Source organism: Gymnoscopelus braueri (genome assembly GCF_963280865.1).
Source record: "Gymnoscopelus braueri genome assembly, chromosome: 17".
NCBI classification, from domain to species: domain Eukaryota; kingdom Metazoa; phylum Chordata; class Actinopteri; order Myctophiformes; family Myctophidae; genus Gymnoscopelus; species Gymnoscopelus braueri.
This window is the reverse complement of record NC_137617.1, coordinates 15,277,987-15,294,012: the sequence shown is the minus strand read 5'-3', so window position 1 is coordinate 15,294,012 and position 16,026 is coordinate 15,277,987.

Genomic DNA, 16,026 nt, shown 5'->3' with positions numbered 1-16,026 from the left:
CTTTTTCCATTCTCCCCTCAAGCCTGTTTATTTCTGCAGCTACTATGGGGTGCCGAGAGTGAGAGAAGGAAGGAGTGAACGTTGGATGGCGTTCTACTCCCATCTCCGTCCTTCTCTGCTCATTGCAATCACCCTCCTCCTCCTCATTGTCCACCTCCTCGTCCTCTTTGTCCTCCTCCTCGTCCTCTCGTACAGTTTGTTTCTTCCTGGTTCATTTCTGCGGCTCCTGCGGCGTGCTGAAGGTCACGTACACATTGGCTGCAAACTCCTTCACCTGGTCTATCATCAGCAAGTCCTGGAGAGAAAGAGAGAGATAGAGAGAGAGACAGAGAGATAGAGAGAGAGACAGAGAGATAGAGAGAGAGACAGAGAGATAGAGAGAGAGACAGAGAGATAGAGAGAGAGACAGACATGAAGATGAGAGACGAAGGATAACGTTCTCGGGCAGAAACGTATTATCTCCATATTTTAACTTTTTGTGTTTTTCCGCAAATTACGTTTGCGAAAAACTACTTAATCATACTACAGCGTCACACAAAAGCACCAAAAGTAGCAGATCCACAAGCTCGAACCGCAGCAAGCGTCGCATTTTGAGCTTGTAGATCTGCTACTTTTGCTGCTTTTGAATTTGAGTCCTGAAAAGTTAAAGTTTTGGACATGAGGTTTCCACCCAACAGAGACGATAATAAAGATGTAATTCACTTTCCTTTCTATTGCAAGATTCTTCAGGTTGAGGGTACAATGGACTGAGGAAGGGTGCACAGTAAAATACTCAGTCCCAGTCCCTACCCGGCCCCTCCAGGGGGTCCTTGGCCTCCCTCTACCAGCGCTCTGATCCAGCTCAGCTGTTGTTCCAGTTCCAAGAGGGACAGACTCTGTTTCAGAGAGACACTGGACACACACACACACACACACACACACACACACACACACACACACACACACACACACACACAACGTTTGGGTGAGAACAACATCGGGAGAGCTGCTAGCAGACAGACAGACAGACACTCACTCTCCCCGTGTATCCTGCACTGCTCTCTTTACCACTGACATCAGTTCTGTCAAATCTGAGAAAAACAGAGAGAGAGAATCAGAATCGATCGTTATCACATTACAAGTAAGCTGGGTGAGAGAGGAAGAAGTTGGACTGAGGAAAAATCAACAGGACATGCAAGTGTGTGTGTGTGTGTGTGTGTGTGTGTGTGTGTGTGTGTGTGTGTGTGTGTGTGCGTGCGTGCGTACGTGCACACACACACACACACACACACACAGTTAACATACTACTGTACACCACTATAATACGCGTAAAACCTGTTCCATACATCATGAAATAATGTTAACTTACATACTGTACACTGCTACAATACTGGGCATAAAACCTGTTCCATACATCATTAAATCATGTAAACATTATGTTCTGTAAACCAGGGCTGGGCAATTTACAAAAAATATATCAAAACTGACATTTAGAACCAATAACTGACTTAAACTTGCTAAACTTGTTGGGGGGACACCTCTTGCGAAACTCTTGTGCAAATCACAGTTGTGTCTATTCTCTCCTCCAGTGTCTAATTTAGTCACATACAATCAGAGTCACTATAGTAAGCTTTTATTACCTATGGTGTCATAGGTAATATGACACCGTCAAGCTAGTAATTATACTTCAGATCTACAAGATTTTGTTTAGATTTGACAACATTCTGAAATAAAATGAAGAACTTTGGGATGCCAGGCAAAAGAAAAAAACGTAATATTTTGCTGCATACACCCAGTTATAAGCACCATGGACAGCGATACTCTCTCTCTCTCTCATGTCTATGTACTGTCTGTCTGTCTGTCTGTCTGTCTGTATGTGTGTGTGTATGTGTGTGTCTGTCTGTCTGTCTGTCTGTCTGTCTGTCTGTCTGTCTGTCTGTCAGTCAGTATGTGTGTCTGTCTGTCTGTCTGTCTGTCTGTCTGTGTGTGTCTGTCTGTCTGTGTGTGTGTCTGTCACAGTCTGTCTGTGACAGTTACATTTGAAATTTTACCTTCTTGATAGACTGGTGATAAAAACATAATTTACACAGGGATTAATAAGGGATTACAAATACATTTTGATGACAAATATGTTCCAAATGTGCACACATGATGCAATGTTGTGTATTTTGTACTCACTGGCTGTTCTTGTGTTGATGCTATATCTAGTGGTCTATAGCTTTGACCTTGCACACGTTTGACAAACATCTTTATATAGAAAACAGTGTCAAATCTAACAAATCTGACATGACCTCCAACTGACATATTTTCAAACCCTTACTTAGATGAACAGGCATATTCATGAATCATGATGCCATATGGTGCACGCACACGCACATTCGTGAACGAAGACATGCACCCTTTTTACTTCAGTGAAAGTACAAAAGTATTGGTATCAAAATTGTACTTAAAGTAGCAAAAGCATAAAGTACTCATTGTAAAGAATGTCCCATTTCACAAGTTTTCAAATGTATAAAATGTTTAAAAATCTTTTGAAAATAGCAGATCTACAAGCTCACAAATCCTTGCGAGCTTGTAGATCGGCAAAGAAATATATACAGAGCTTAAGTTGTTAATGTATGTTTAATAATACAAATGTAAATCTAAAAAGTAACAAGTATCTAAAGTTTTCAAATAATTGTAGTGGAGTAAAAGTACAATATTTTCCTCTGAGATGTAGTGGAGTAGAAGTAAAACTATTGAAAACTGGAAATACTCCACTAAAGTAAAACATACCTCAAAATTGTGCTTAAGTCATAAGCTAAGTACAGAACTTGAGTAAATGTACTTAGTTACTTTACACCACCGGGACAAAGTAGTTGCCTGCTTGGTTTCATGTTAACTTCAGTAGCTAAACGTCAGCTTAGCTAAAGCTAACGTGTTGGCCTGCATGAATATACAGTAGGTTGATTTAGGCTGATCATTATATCCTAGAGAGGACGTGTTACACAGAGGTCCATCAGAATACAGTAATAGCATTATTTATACTAACTTACTGTACCTGTCTGATTTGATACGATGATGATGAGTGTTATATTGTTGTTGTTTAACTCAGGGTCAGCGTTGCCAGATCCTCCGTGAGAAATAAGCAACCAGTTCTATGAAAACAAGCCCAAAAAAGAGACTACTTGAGCGACCCACATGAGTTTGTTAGATCTAATATCTTCAAACTAATTTAAGAAATAAAAAAGCAAAACATTTTGAATATTTTTCGAAATATTTTAACAACTCAAATCTGGTAGGGTCCCTGGCAAAACATGTTTTTAGATGGGGGGTCCGTAGACAAATACATATTAATCTGGGGGTCCTTGACATGAAAATGTTTTGAGAACCGCTGGTTTACAGCAACAACATTTAGGAAACAAGCCCAAATAAGCGACTACACTTTAGAAACAAGCCCAAAAAACCGCAACACGCCAATATTTACAAGCAACTTCACAGAAAAAAAACAGGCCCAAAGTTGCTTATAATAAGCGGACATGGCAACGTCGCTCGGGGTTCAACTACTTGGACGAGGTGTGGGCGTGTCCTTCACAAGTTGTTTACTCTACTCGCGCAGCCATTGGTCAACAGACAACGTCCGATGTTTTAATTCGACATTTGGATTTTAAACGTAAAGTCTCTCAGGTATAAAACGCCGCTCACAACCACAGCTGATCAGTTGTTGATTATCGTGATCATGATGGTTAACAACTACAACACTTGTGCCCGGCTGATATCTGAGGACGTTGTCCGTTACCAGAAGCCTTCCGACCGACACAGGGATTCCATGATGGAGAAGTTCTTCAAGGTGGACGCCGATCACACCCAGCCAGAGGACGCGGTCTCCACCTACATCGAAGAGCTCAAACATGTCCTTCACAAGAGACTGTTGCTGCTCCCCAGAGAACTGCTTCCCTGCCAACCTCTTCTGACCGATGACCAGAAAATCAAGCTGCGCGACGACAAGGAGGTCAACGAGAAGAAGAGGAAGGCAGCCCGGAAGATGAAGTTCATCATGGGTGAGCTGTTAGAGACAGAGAAAGCCTACGTTAGAGATCTACATGAATGTCTGGAGACCTACCAGTGGGAGATGGCCAGTGGAGTTGATGAGGAGATACCTGCAGGCCTCCTCAACAAGCAGCACGTGGTCTTTGGTAACATCCAGGAGATATATGACTTTCACAGCAATATTTTCCTGAATGAGTTGATCGACTGCGAGCTGCCAGAGGATGTGGGACACTGCTTCGCCATGTGGGCCGATGAGTTCCACATGTATGTGGACTACTGTAAGAACAAAGCTGACTCCATTCACCTCGTATTGGAACATCAAACCTTCTTTGATGACATCCGGCAGAAACATGGCCTGGGCCCGTTTAATTCCATCGACTTCTACCTCATCAAGCCTGTGCAGAGAATCACCAAGTACCAGCTACTGCTCAAGGACTTACTGTCTTGCTGTGAGGAGGGAGAGGGAGGAGACATTAAGGCTGGTTTGGAGGTGATGCTCAGTGTGCCTAAGAAAGCCAATGATGCCATGAACGTCGCCATGTTGGAGGGTTTTGATGAGAATCTGGATGTCCAGGGGGACCTAATCCTTCATGACAGTTTCCAAGTGTGGAACCCCAAGACTCTCATCCGGAAGGGTCGCAACCACCACCTGTTCCTGTTTGAGAACTCACTGGTCTTCAGCAAGGAGATCAGAGACTCAGCTGGCAGAACCAAGTACCGGTATGCGAATAAAGTGACAGAGCTTATGGGGGTGACAGAGCTTATTGAAGGGGACCCCTGTACGTTTGCTCTGTGGGCAGGAAGGACCCCCACCTCTCACAAGAAGACTGTTCTTAAGGCATCCAGTATGAAGGCCAAACAGGAGTGGGTTAAGAACATCAGGGAGATGATCCAGGTGATTTTTTGTTTTTAAATTTTCCAGCATTGAATTGCCTTTATATTTCCTGTGTATGTATTGTATACTGTGTATGTATTGTATTTGTTTTTTTGTTCCTAAATTTTTATCCTGCGATTTTTGCAACCCATTTTTTTCACCCGGTGCCAATTTCCTAGTATTTGTATTCTTAAGCACTTTGTAAACCTGTTTTTGAAAAGTGCTATATAAATAAAGTTTATATAATTCTATTATCCAGGAGAGAACGACACAGCAGCCTCAGGCCTCGCTCAGCTCGCTGCAGTCCAACCCTCCAGGTCCCAAAGGCTCTGGAAACGTGCTGTGGAAATGGCTGACCAGCTGCATGAGACGCAGCCGGCGACAGAGGTAAGAGTCCGTCCAAATGCAGTGAAGATCACCTTTTCCACAACATCGAATACAAAAAGTAAAGGTAAGTCCAAGGTTTGTATATTTAATACATTTTAATGATAAAATACAAAAATAACCCCAAAAAATCCAAAAAATAAACCAAAAAAAATAATATATACTGTATCTGTGTATCTTGTCTGTCTGTCATCTATCTGCATTTGATGTATTACCTTGTGTTGTCCTTGCTTACTGCAAATCGCTCTGGATTAAGAGTGGCTGCTAAATGCCTAAATTGTTATCTATCTATCCATCTATCTATGAATGATGTATTACCTACAGTGTGTTGTCCTTGTTTACTGTAAATTGCTCTGGATTAACCCATTAAGATCGGTAACGCATCTGTGTGTCATTTTAAGATTTCTTTGAGCTATTCAAAAATAGCAGATCTACAAGCTCATAGCGCGGCACGAGTGCTGTGCTATGAGCTTGTAGATCTGCTATTTCTTTTTTTAATCGTGAGCATTTGTGCAAATCATTTAATATATTTTTTAAAGCGAACATTTTTAACTCAAATCTTTGCTTCTGGGGATTCCACAAATGTGTGTCTTTTAAATCCTAACAGGTTTATTTTGGAAAAAAAAAAATCATGTTAAGGACCACCCAAAATTATATATATTTGGCCACGGACCCCCATCTCAAAATATATTTGTTCCAGGGACTTTGAGTTACAAATGTTTGCTTTAAAAATATTCAAAGATTTGCACGCATTTTTTTCAAATATGGCAGATCTGCAAGCTCGTAGTGCGGCACTCGGTGCCGTGCTATGAGCTTGTATATCTGCTATTTTTGAAGTATAAATAATGGTTAAAGTGGTTACACAGATGCGTTCCCGGTTTTAATGGGTTAAGAGCGTCTGCTAAATGCCTAAATCTATCAATCTATCTATCCTTATCTACCTATCCTTATGTTATCTAATTTATCTATCGATCTATCTATCTATCCTTATCTAAGTTATCTATCTATTATGGAGCGTCTGGGTGTGGTAGAGGTAAAACACTCTCACACCACGCAGGTAGCTGGGTTCAACACCCAGCAGCAGCAGTGCATCCAGCTTGGCTGGCCGCTCCAACAAACACAATTGGCTACAGTGTTTGCAGGTGGGAAGCTAGCGATGGATCAAGTGATCATGTTCTTTTTGCTGCACTGCAGAAGCTGCTGATGCACATCAAGGTTGTTTTAGTTCTGCATTTAGTTTTGACTTCATGTTTTCAGTTTAGTTGTAGTTTGTTTTTAAAGTGGCTTTGCCAGTTAAGTTTAGTTTTTAGTTTTTTAAAAGGCTTAGTTTCTAGTTTAGTTTTTATTAATTGTGTTAGGTTTAGTTTTTTATTTTAGGGGGTGAGAATCAGAAAGGTCATAGGTATTGTGTAATAAAAATATGCAAAACATATGTATTCACAGTTAAAACTGGTACAGTACTAGTCTTATGTATGAAATATTTACAAAGACTAAAAGTAAGGATATTTTCTTGTTAGTTTTAAATAGTCTTGTAAGGATATACAGTTTCAATTAGTTGTATTTTTTACCCTATTGTTTCAGTTAACTAAAATGTTTTTTTCCCCAAAAGAAAATGCTATTTCACACATTTTAGTTAACTATAATAACCTTGATGCACATAGCACTTTATAGCAGCAACAGGGACTGCAGGACACTTGGGGACAGTTTGGGAATTGGCAATGACTAAATTGGGTCTCCTCCCATGGGTTGTCACCTTGACGTTGGTGGAGGAGCTTGTGTTATCCCAGTGACCCAGAGAGCTCTCCTGGCATGTCTAACCGTGCTGGACAGCTCAAAGGGTAGGGGTCAGACTAAGGACAATCCATAGTCCTCCATATTGGGGGTTGGGAATGAGGTTAACAACCTCGTCCCTTAAAACATACATGTTACAGAAATCATCACAAGAAACCAAAGCACTCCAGAGGACGTACAAGGAGACACCAGCAACAACACATGTGCAAGGTAGTAGCAGTGGTGGAATATTTTATACTAAAGTAAAAAAGTAATACCACAATATTAAAAAATCATCTGTTACAAGTAAAAGGCTTGTATTCAAAAGTATTGGCTTGAAATATATAGTCACATTTTCCAAATTTGTCAAACTTAAATCTTAAATCTAATATTGTTGAATGTATAACATTGTACGTTGTATGTAATCATACTCAAAAGTGCACCGTAAATATTGCAGTTACTAACATTCACTGTGTGTGTGTGTGTGTGTGTGTGTGTGTGTGTGTGTGTGTGTGTGTGTGTGTGTGTGTGTGTGTGTGTGTGTGTGTGTGTGTGTGTGTGTGTGTGTGTGTGTGGCGTTCTCATCCGGTGTAGAAAGTGAAGACGTTTCACCCCTATACTAAACTACATTACCCATCAAGCACCTGGAAGCAAGTAGCAATGTGTAATGTAATGCAGTTTGAGAACCCCTGAGGTAATGTGTTGTGTCCAGTTGATAAACAAGGTGGTGTTTGTGGAGAGTTTGTAGACTAAACTACATTACCCATCAAGCACCTGGGAGCAGGTAGTAACAGTAATGTAATGTGTTGTTTTCAGTGAGTCCGGTGGGGAACAATGGGAAGTTCATCCTGGGATACAAGGCCATGCTGATGAAAGTGGAGCTGCTGTACCATCTAGCCTACGTCCTGACCTCCACCCTGGGACTGTGTGTCCCCAAGCTATTCTACAGCATACTGGTACGCATGCACACACGCGCACACACACACACACACACACACACACACACACACACACACACACACACAATGATAAGTATTATCAGAGTTGTGTTTTTTGTGTTTTCAGCTCAGAAAGTGTGAAAATCCATGTCAAAACTGTTGTTCCATAACTGTTGGCTCAGTTTAATCAAGTGATGCCTCAATTCAAATGTACAATAAATGCTAAAAATTGTCTCTTTCTCCCTCCGTATTTCTCCCTCTCTCTTTCTTAACAGTTGCTCCATCCTGCTGGCCGCTCTGTTAGCTCTCATCCTGGTCTGTTCTCCATCATGGGCTTCCTCAGATAGCACCGGGTAACTGCTGGCCCTAAATCCCAATTCATACTCCATCCGAAGTGGAACAGAACTTTGTTCGGACAGGGTAGGCTATAACTACAGATCGACGTCATTCAGGACTCCTGATGTTGTCTCTCAGATCTGCGTACCTCCATGACGGATTGCCCACAGCATGTCGGAACCACATCCAGGTATTAGATCCATTCTGCTGGCTTGGATTCAGTCGCTGGAGATGACAGAGGAAGCTGCTACAGCTAGGATTTATTGATCAGATTAGTGACTGGGCGGGTCTGGTGTTCAGAACACAGAACAGTTTGGAGGCAGTATGAATGGACATTTGTCTCGGAAGTTATTTTTCTTTATTTATTTTTGGACGGGCCTTCCGAAAAAAGTCGGATGGATTATTTTGAAGCATTTATTGGCCTTAACCCCTAAACCTGTCTGTGTCACTCCCATTTAACCTTTCAACTCTTAAAGGTGATATGTAAGTGATATTATTTTGCTAATATAGATGTTAAATACAAATAGCTCTATATTCCCCTAGTAATCATTGCTATAGACATTTCCAGGTCAGGATCCAAATTTCCTCCAATCAGGAGAGAGAACTCATATAGGATACAGATTAAAAAAATGAAATTGGAAGTAAACAAAACTAGATCAAATTGAAGCTGATAAATGGGTTTGTTCTGCTGATTGGATGAAATTGCCAAACCACCTGAAATGTATTTTCTATTTGCTATAAGATGGAGGGACAGGGAGACAGAATATAGAGCTTTTTAACAAAACAAAAATCACTTACAGCAGCTTTATGTAAACTTCTATTTCAAGTCTATTATGCAGCTTTTGTTGGTTACCTTCGCCTGTTTCTACCTACACTATACACTATGCCACACATGGGCAACTTACACCCTGGGGGCCGGACCCGGCCCTTTGACCATCTCAAGAAACCTGTCCTCAAAGTAAACTAAATGACCCCCCAAAAATGTACATCTTAAAAGGCAGCATTATGTTAATGGTTTTTAGGGAAATTAATTTAGTAGTTAATACGTATGTCCCATTTTGAGACAGAGAGGGATTGGAACCAGCAGCGCTCCGGCTGGTTAGGTTTCCTATCCTATGTTTGATAATGTGAGTGATACAGAACAGCTGATTTTATTTTTAAATAAATAGTTGACCCTATTGTAAAGTAGTAGTAGTTTCAATTCAGTAGTCCAATGTGTGGCCCTTCACTCACTTTATGGAAGTCAGTATGGCCCCCTGGGAAAAAATGCTACCCACCCCTATACTATGCACACTTGACCAGCCCTTATACTTTTATATGATATTGTTACTGTTTTTTGTTACTAGCTTTTCTGTACTTGTTCTCTACCCATACCTGTATCTTTGTTTCATCCTAATGACTAACTATAACCATAACAATAATACTTAGTCTTACTATGTAACCTTTTTCACGAATAAAATGTTATTTTGCCCAACCTGTATGATAGTATGTTAATACAATATAACTTATACAATTGGAGTTGTATTTTTCTAAATACATGTTTATTTTTTCATTTCCTGAAAAAAAAAAAAAATCTCAGTATCATTTTCATGATAGTCTTTGTAATGATGTGGATATGAGTAGTAGTACTGTAGCTTAGTGAGTACAATGGTAATAATGAAACGGTAATGAGAATGATATGAATACGGTATTAATTATGATTGCACATTTTGTCAGTCTTTTGTATCATTTTGCTTTCCTTGGGTTTTGTTTTGTTACAAAGCACACTGAAATGCATTTCTCATTATTTGACGCAGACACCAATTACTGTCTCAAAGGTACTGCTATAAAAACTGGTCAAACATTGGCCAAATTGTGAAATAATATAAGAAAGAGGCAACATTTTTGAAAATAGTTGATCTACAAGTCTCATTGTGAGCTTGTAGATAATATCACAGAGTTAGTGTCCTGTGTTTTATGATGTGTTAGATTTGTATTAATATCCCAATTTGGTTGTTAGCAGAAAATAAATTAAGAGGAAAATTGTGGGGAAAATGTCTATGAAGTGTTTATTTACAGAGAGAGCTGATAAGCCTCTCCCACCCTACTTCATTCCTTCACTTATTTACATCAACATAAAAATGCCAGATACAAAGCTATATACAAAAACAAAACAAAACTTCACTCTCATGGACAGTCACTGAGCACTGGTGGTTGCTCTTCTAAATTCAGCGAGAGTGTCACATCTGTAATTGACAGATATGCAGCATCCAGGCTGCTGACAGGAAGGCTTCAGTTCTATCTCCCACAGAGGACTGTAACATGCTGCATATTTCAAACACTTTTTCTGGAGTGGAAAGTGTCCAGGTCCTCAGCTCCTCTGAGCCCCGGTACAGCACTGCTCCAGGTGGGCTGTGGGGGAAAAAAGACACACAACATTAAACCCTTGGAACAGGGGTTCTCAAAGTTTTGATGCCAATACTTTTGTACTTTTACTCAAGTAAGATTCTGAGTACAGGATGTTTACTTACTATTTTATAAATATTATGGTATTTGTTCCACAGAGGCAGTACTTCTTCCACCACTGATTATGAACGATTTGAAGGTAACTGGTATACCTTAAATACATCTGTGGACTGGACATTCATGATTGAAGAAAAGGCATGGTGTTACACTGTTTGACCATTAGGTGGAGTCAGAGTCAAGCTTACCCGAGTTCTACTCCCTTGTAATCAGTCACAGCATCAGGCATGTATCTCTCTGTGTCACACCAGGCAGCATGTTGACCCACCATGACACTTGACAGGGTGACACACTTTGAAATGGCATTATTTGCATTTGGTTTATATTCCTGCTTGACAGTTATAAGGAGAAAAGAGTAAAAAACAACAAACAATGAGAAGCAGTGGTGGAAGTAAATGTCTGTATGGCATGAAAATATACGTACAGTACCAAAGTAAAAGTCCCCAAGCTTTTAATATGTCAAAACCTTTTCGAAAATAGCTGATCTACAAGCTCACAACGCGACGCGTTAGGCAATTTCGATTTCGATTAAATATATGTTTTTTAAGTTTTCAAAACATTGTAGTGGAGTAAAAAAGAAAAATATTTGCCTCTGAGATGTCGTGCAGTTGAAATAATAGTAACTAGGAATCTATCAAAAAGAAAAATGACACTCAAGTGCAGTAACTAAGAAATACCTCAAAATTGTACTTAAGTACAGTACTTGAGTAAATGCACTTGAGCTTGTACAGTAGCTTGGCTATTTTCACTATTTTACTTCTTTTTTAATATAATAATAAAAAGGACCTCTTTTAGACATAATGAGGTTTTCCACCCGACAGCGGCGATATGAGATCCCCGGGGGTGCCTGCCTGCCTCAGCCTCAAAACCCCCGCTGCACTTAATTAGTTCAAGAAATCTGCGCGAAAATCTCGTGTTGAGTTTATCCACCCCTAATTGAGATGTGCTTCAGACCACTTCAATGGGCCTCTGGTGTCAAAATGACTTCCCTTGCCACAAACCCATGGGGCTTAAACCCTGCAACATGTTAAGACCGCACCGCGCTGGGAGGAAATCTGGGTTTGCAGACCTCAGAGGGGAAACGCAGCAGGAGATGATGAGGTCTATAAAAAAAAGATGGTGGGGTTTAAAGACAGAGAGGGATTGGAACCAGCAGCGCTCCGGCTGGTTAGGTGCAGTGGTGGTACAAAAAAGTACTCAGTACCCCTGTACTTGAGTCAAAACTATAGGTGGTACAGTGAAGGCATGCAAAGTGAACAGTTTGCATACCCTTTAAGAGCAGTGGTTCTCAAACCTTTTCATGTCAAGGACCCCCTTAATTGACATGTATTTGGCCACGAACCCCCCATCTGAAAAGGTTTAGTGTCAGGGACCCCCATAAGAGAAGCTTTTTTACTTTTTCCCCCAATACTTTCAAGATAAATGTTTTCTTCTCCAAAATAGCAGATGTACAAGCTTGCAAGATAGCACCGACCGATTCATTGGAGGCAATGTAGTGTTCAGTGTCTTGCCCAAGGACACTTCGACACCAACTCTGGGGGAGCCCGGGATTGAACTGGGAACCTCGCGGTACCCATCCAGCCACTTTACCGGCCACTCTACTCCTGAGCCACCGCCGCACATGTTGGTGTCCACTGAATGAGTCTCAGTCTCTTCTATTATCATGCTGACGTCTATAATACATTTTCAGGTAGGTGACCAAAATGCCAGCCAATCAGGAGAGAGTACCCATTTATCATCTTCATTTTGATAGTGATCCAGTTCCAATTTTGTCAGCTCATTTATTGTCATCGCTTCCAATTTCACTTTCAGTTTAATCTGTATCCTGACTGAGTTCTCCATCCTGATTGGATAAAATTGGTATCCCGACCTGAAAATGCATTTTCTGTAAAGAGCTGGAGAGACATCCTGACTCCTGTTACTGAACAAACACTCTATAGCAATGAGTACTATCACAATATAGCGCTAATCTAACACTTATTTTAGCCAAAGAAAATCACTTACCCTACCTTTAAGTATTCAAAAGTTAAACATTATGAAGTACATTTTCTTTTTTAATATCATTGCATTGATATGATTGAGATGATGAGGTCTATAAAAAGATGGGGGGGATTAGACTGAAGGGATTGGAACCACCACACTCCAGCTGGTTAGGTGTCACAACTAGTGCAACACTGTAGGGGCGTAATCGACATAATTGATTTAATTGATCAAAAATAATAGATAATCGATTATCAGTGATAAATGATTAATAATCGTTTTGGGCATATGTATCATTGTAGACTAAAAAAGACAAAAATAGTGAAAATAACCTGTAGGAGCTCACAACACAGGTATTTTCACTAGTTTTGCACAACGCTATTGTAAGATGAAGTATAAAACAACGCTGTGTGGATAATCCTTGACCATTGATACATTTAAAAAAAGATACAACTTCTCAATGATTCAATTAATCTGAAAAGTAATCCATAGAAGAATCGCTAAGAAAAGAATGGATCTAACGATGGAGTTTGTTATTATCATGCGCCTCTCTTTTCATTTCCATCCTCCTTGCATTCTGTGCTCTGTTAGTGGTCAGGGTTGCCAGATCTGCTTATTATAATTTCCCCGCAAGATTGTATTTGAAAATAGCCGATCTACAAGCTCACAACGCGTCGCATCGCGACGCGTTGTGAGCTTGTAGATCTGCTATTTTCAAATAGCTGATGTAAGTGCTCATGTGGCCCATAGTCGCTTCTTTTGGGCTGGTTTTCCTAGACCTGGTTGCTTGTTTCTCTCACAGTATCTGGCAACACTGGTTAGTGGTTCTCAAAGTGGGCTCCAGGGACCCCCAGGGTCACAGGTCTGTAACTCTGAGAGTGTGAAAATAAAACCAAATGAACCCATTCATTTGCACACTCTCACGAGTTAAAGATAGGGTAAGGGGTTTTGTTTGGTTAACATAAGTGTTAAATAGCTCTATATTCTGATAGTACTCTACTCATTGCTATGAGTAGAGTACTGTTCGGTGTTTGAACGGTTTGTTCAGTAACAAGAGTCTCCATGTCTCTCCAGCTCTTTATTAAACAGAAAATGCATTTTCAGGTCGGGATACCAATTGTATCCAATCAGGATGGAGAACTCAGTCAGGATACAGATTAAACAAGTGAAACTGGAAGTGATGACACAAAAGAAATGAGCAGACACAATTGGAACTGGATCACTATAAAATTAAGCTGATAAATGGTACCCTTTCCTGATTGGCTGAAAATGTGTCACCTACCAGAAAATTCTGTTTATTAACTCATTGAGTGCCATTGACGTGTTTCACGTGTTTTTAAAAAAAAATGTAAAAAAAAAAAAACGTTCAGAACCCAAGATATCATCATTTGAAGATTTGCTGCTCCATTCACTTCTTGTTTAACTCATTACTGAAAAAGGCTGTATCTCAGCTCCTGAGCACTTTTTTTTACTATGTATTTTTGGCTGGCACAGTTTGCAATTCTTTTTTTATTTCATTGGCACTGAATAAGTTAAAGAGCTGGAGAGACAGGGAGAGTGATGCGACGCGTTGTGAGCTTGTAGATCGGCTATTTTCAAATAGCCTATATATAAAACAGGGCTAAAGTGGTTAATGTATGTTTTATAATATAATAATGCAAAGTAACTAGTAACTAAAGTTTTCAAATAATTGTAGTGGAGTAAAAGTACAATACTTGCCTCTGAGATGTAGCGGAGTAGAAGTGAACATTGGAAATACTCCATTAAAGTAAAAGTACCTCAAAATTTTACTTTTACTTGAGTAAATGTACTACTTTACACCACTGCATGACGTAACTGCACTTTTGAAATGCACAACAGCACTTTATTATACTGTTCTGGTAACTTTTTAAAGGATTGCACCATGGCACTTTGTATATATGTACTGTGCTAGTAACTCTCAGATGAATTGCACGTCATACATATTGGGTTTCTTAGATAGGTTTGTCTATGTTGTGGTTTAGATTTTGTCTGTTTGTGATGCCTTTTAAATGGCTTGTTGTTTTATAATGCACTGCAAGTGACTGAGGGGGAACAGTATTTCATATCCTTTATGTATGTAAGTACAAATAAAGCGATTCTGGTTCACTCTCTCTCGTCTGTCCCATCTCCTCCTCCTCCTCTGTGTGAATGGCAGCCGAGCAGTGAGCCTCAGTAAGAACTGTGTGGTCGTCCAGATATCCCATGTCTCTTCATTGTCTCCGCCAAGCCGAAGGCGTGGCCATGACTGTGATTTTTCACCCTGTCCATCAGTCCGTGTGTCCGTCCCTGTGTTCGTCCATCTGCGAGCAGCTAATATCGATCGATTGCAGCCAAACTTTCAGCCAAACTGTGCACACACACTCCCTGGATGCCAGAGCAGAACCTCTGGTACCGAATGTTTCAGATTGGCCTGATATAGCGCGGATGGAGGCCGATTTTTGCAAAACACTTTTTTTCTTATTGCTCCCACAGATTTTGTACATCACGCAAATCGGTACACAGTATCTCTATAGTCGTGTGATCAACACAGATCTGTCTGAGTTTTCATATTCCATCCTGATTGGCTAAGATTGGCTTCCAAAGTTTGCAGGATTGGTCCGTTTTGAACAGCATGCCTCAAATCATGAACGCAGCGTCCGATTTGGCGGTGAACCTATTATAGCGCCACCAGGAGGCTGCCTGACCTGGCGGAGACCTGTGTTCCGAGGAGCACTTTTTCATATCCTCCTTTCCCTCCTCACTGGCATCTTTTCCTTGCTTCTCAGCTCCTCCCATCAAGGATTCATGGACAACACCAATGCGAGGAAACCAAGGAGCATATCGTTGCTGTCGGGGAGAAACCTCTTATCTCCATATTCTAACTTTTTGTGTTTTTTCGTAAATCAACACCCTACTTAATCATACTACAGAGTCACAGAAAAGTATCAAAAGTAGCAGATCTACAAACTCGAAACACAGGTAAACTAAGCGAATGTATGAATAAAAACTATTGAATTGTTGATCTGTGTCCAATAATTGGTTCAGGAAAATAAAAGATCACACTTTCCGATCTTTTTTTTAATGTGCACACTATATCATTTTATTGAAGTATTTAAAAGAGCACAAAGTACGTTTCTTACTCTGTATCATGGATGAAGACAGTACCCAGTCAACTGTGCCCTTTAGATACCGCAATAAAATGATATAGTTTTGGCACATCAAAAAAGAAGAGAT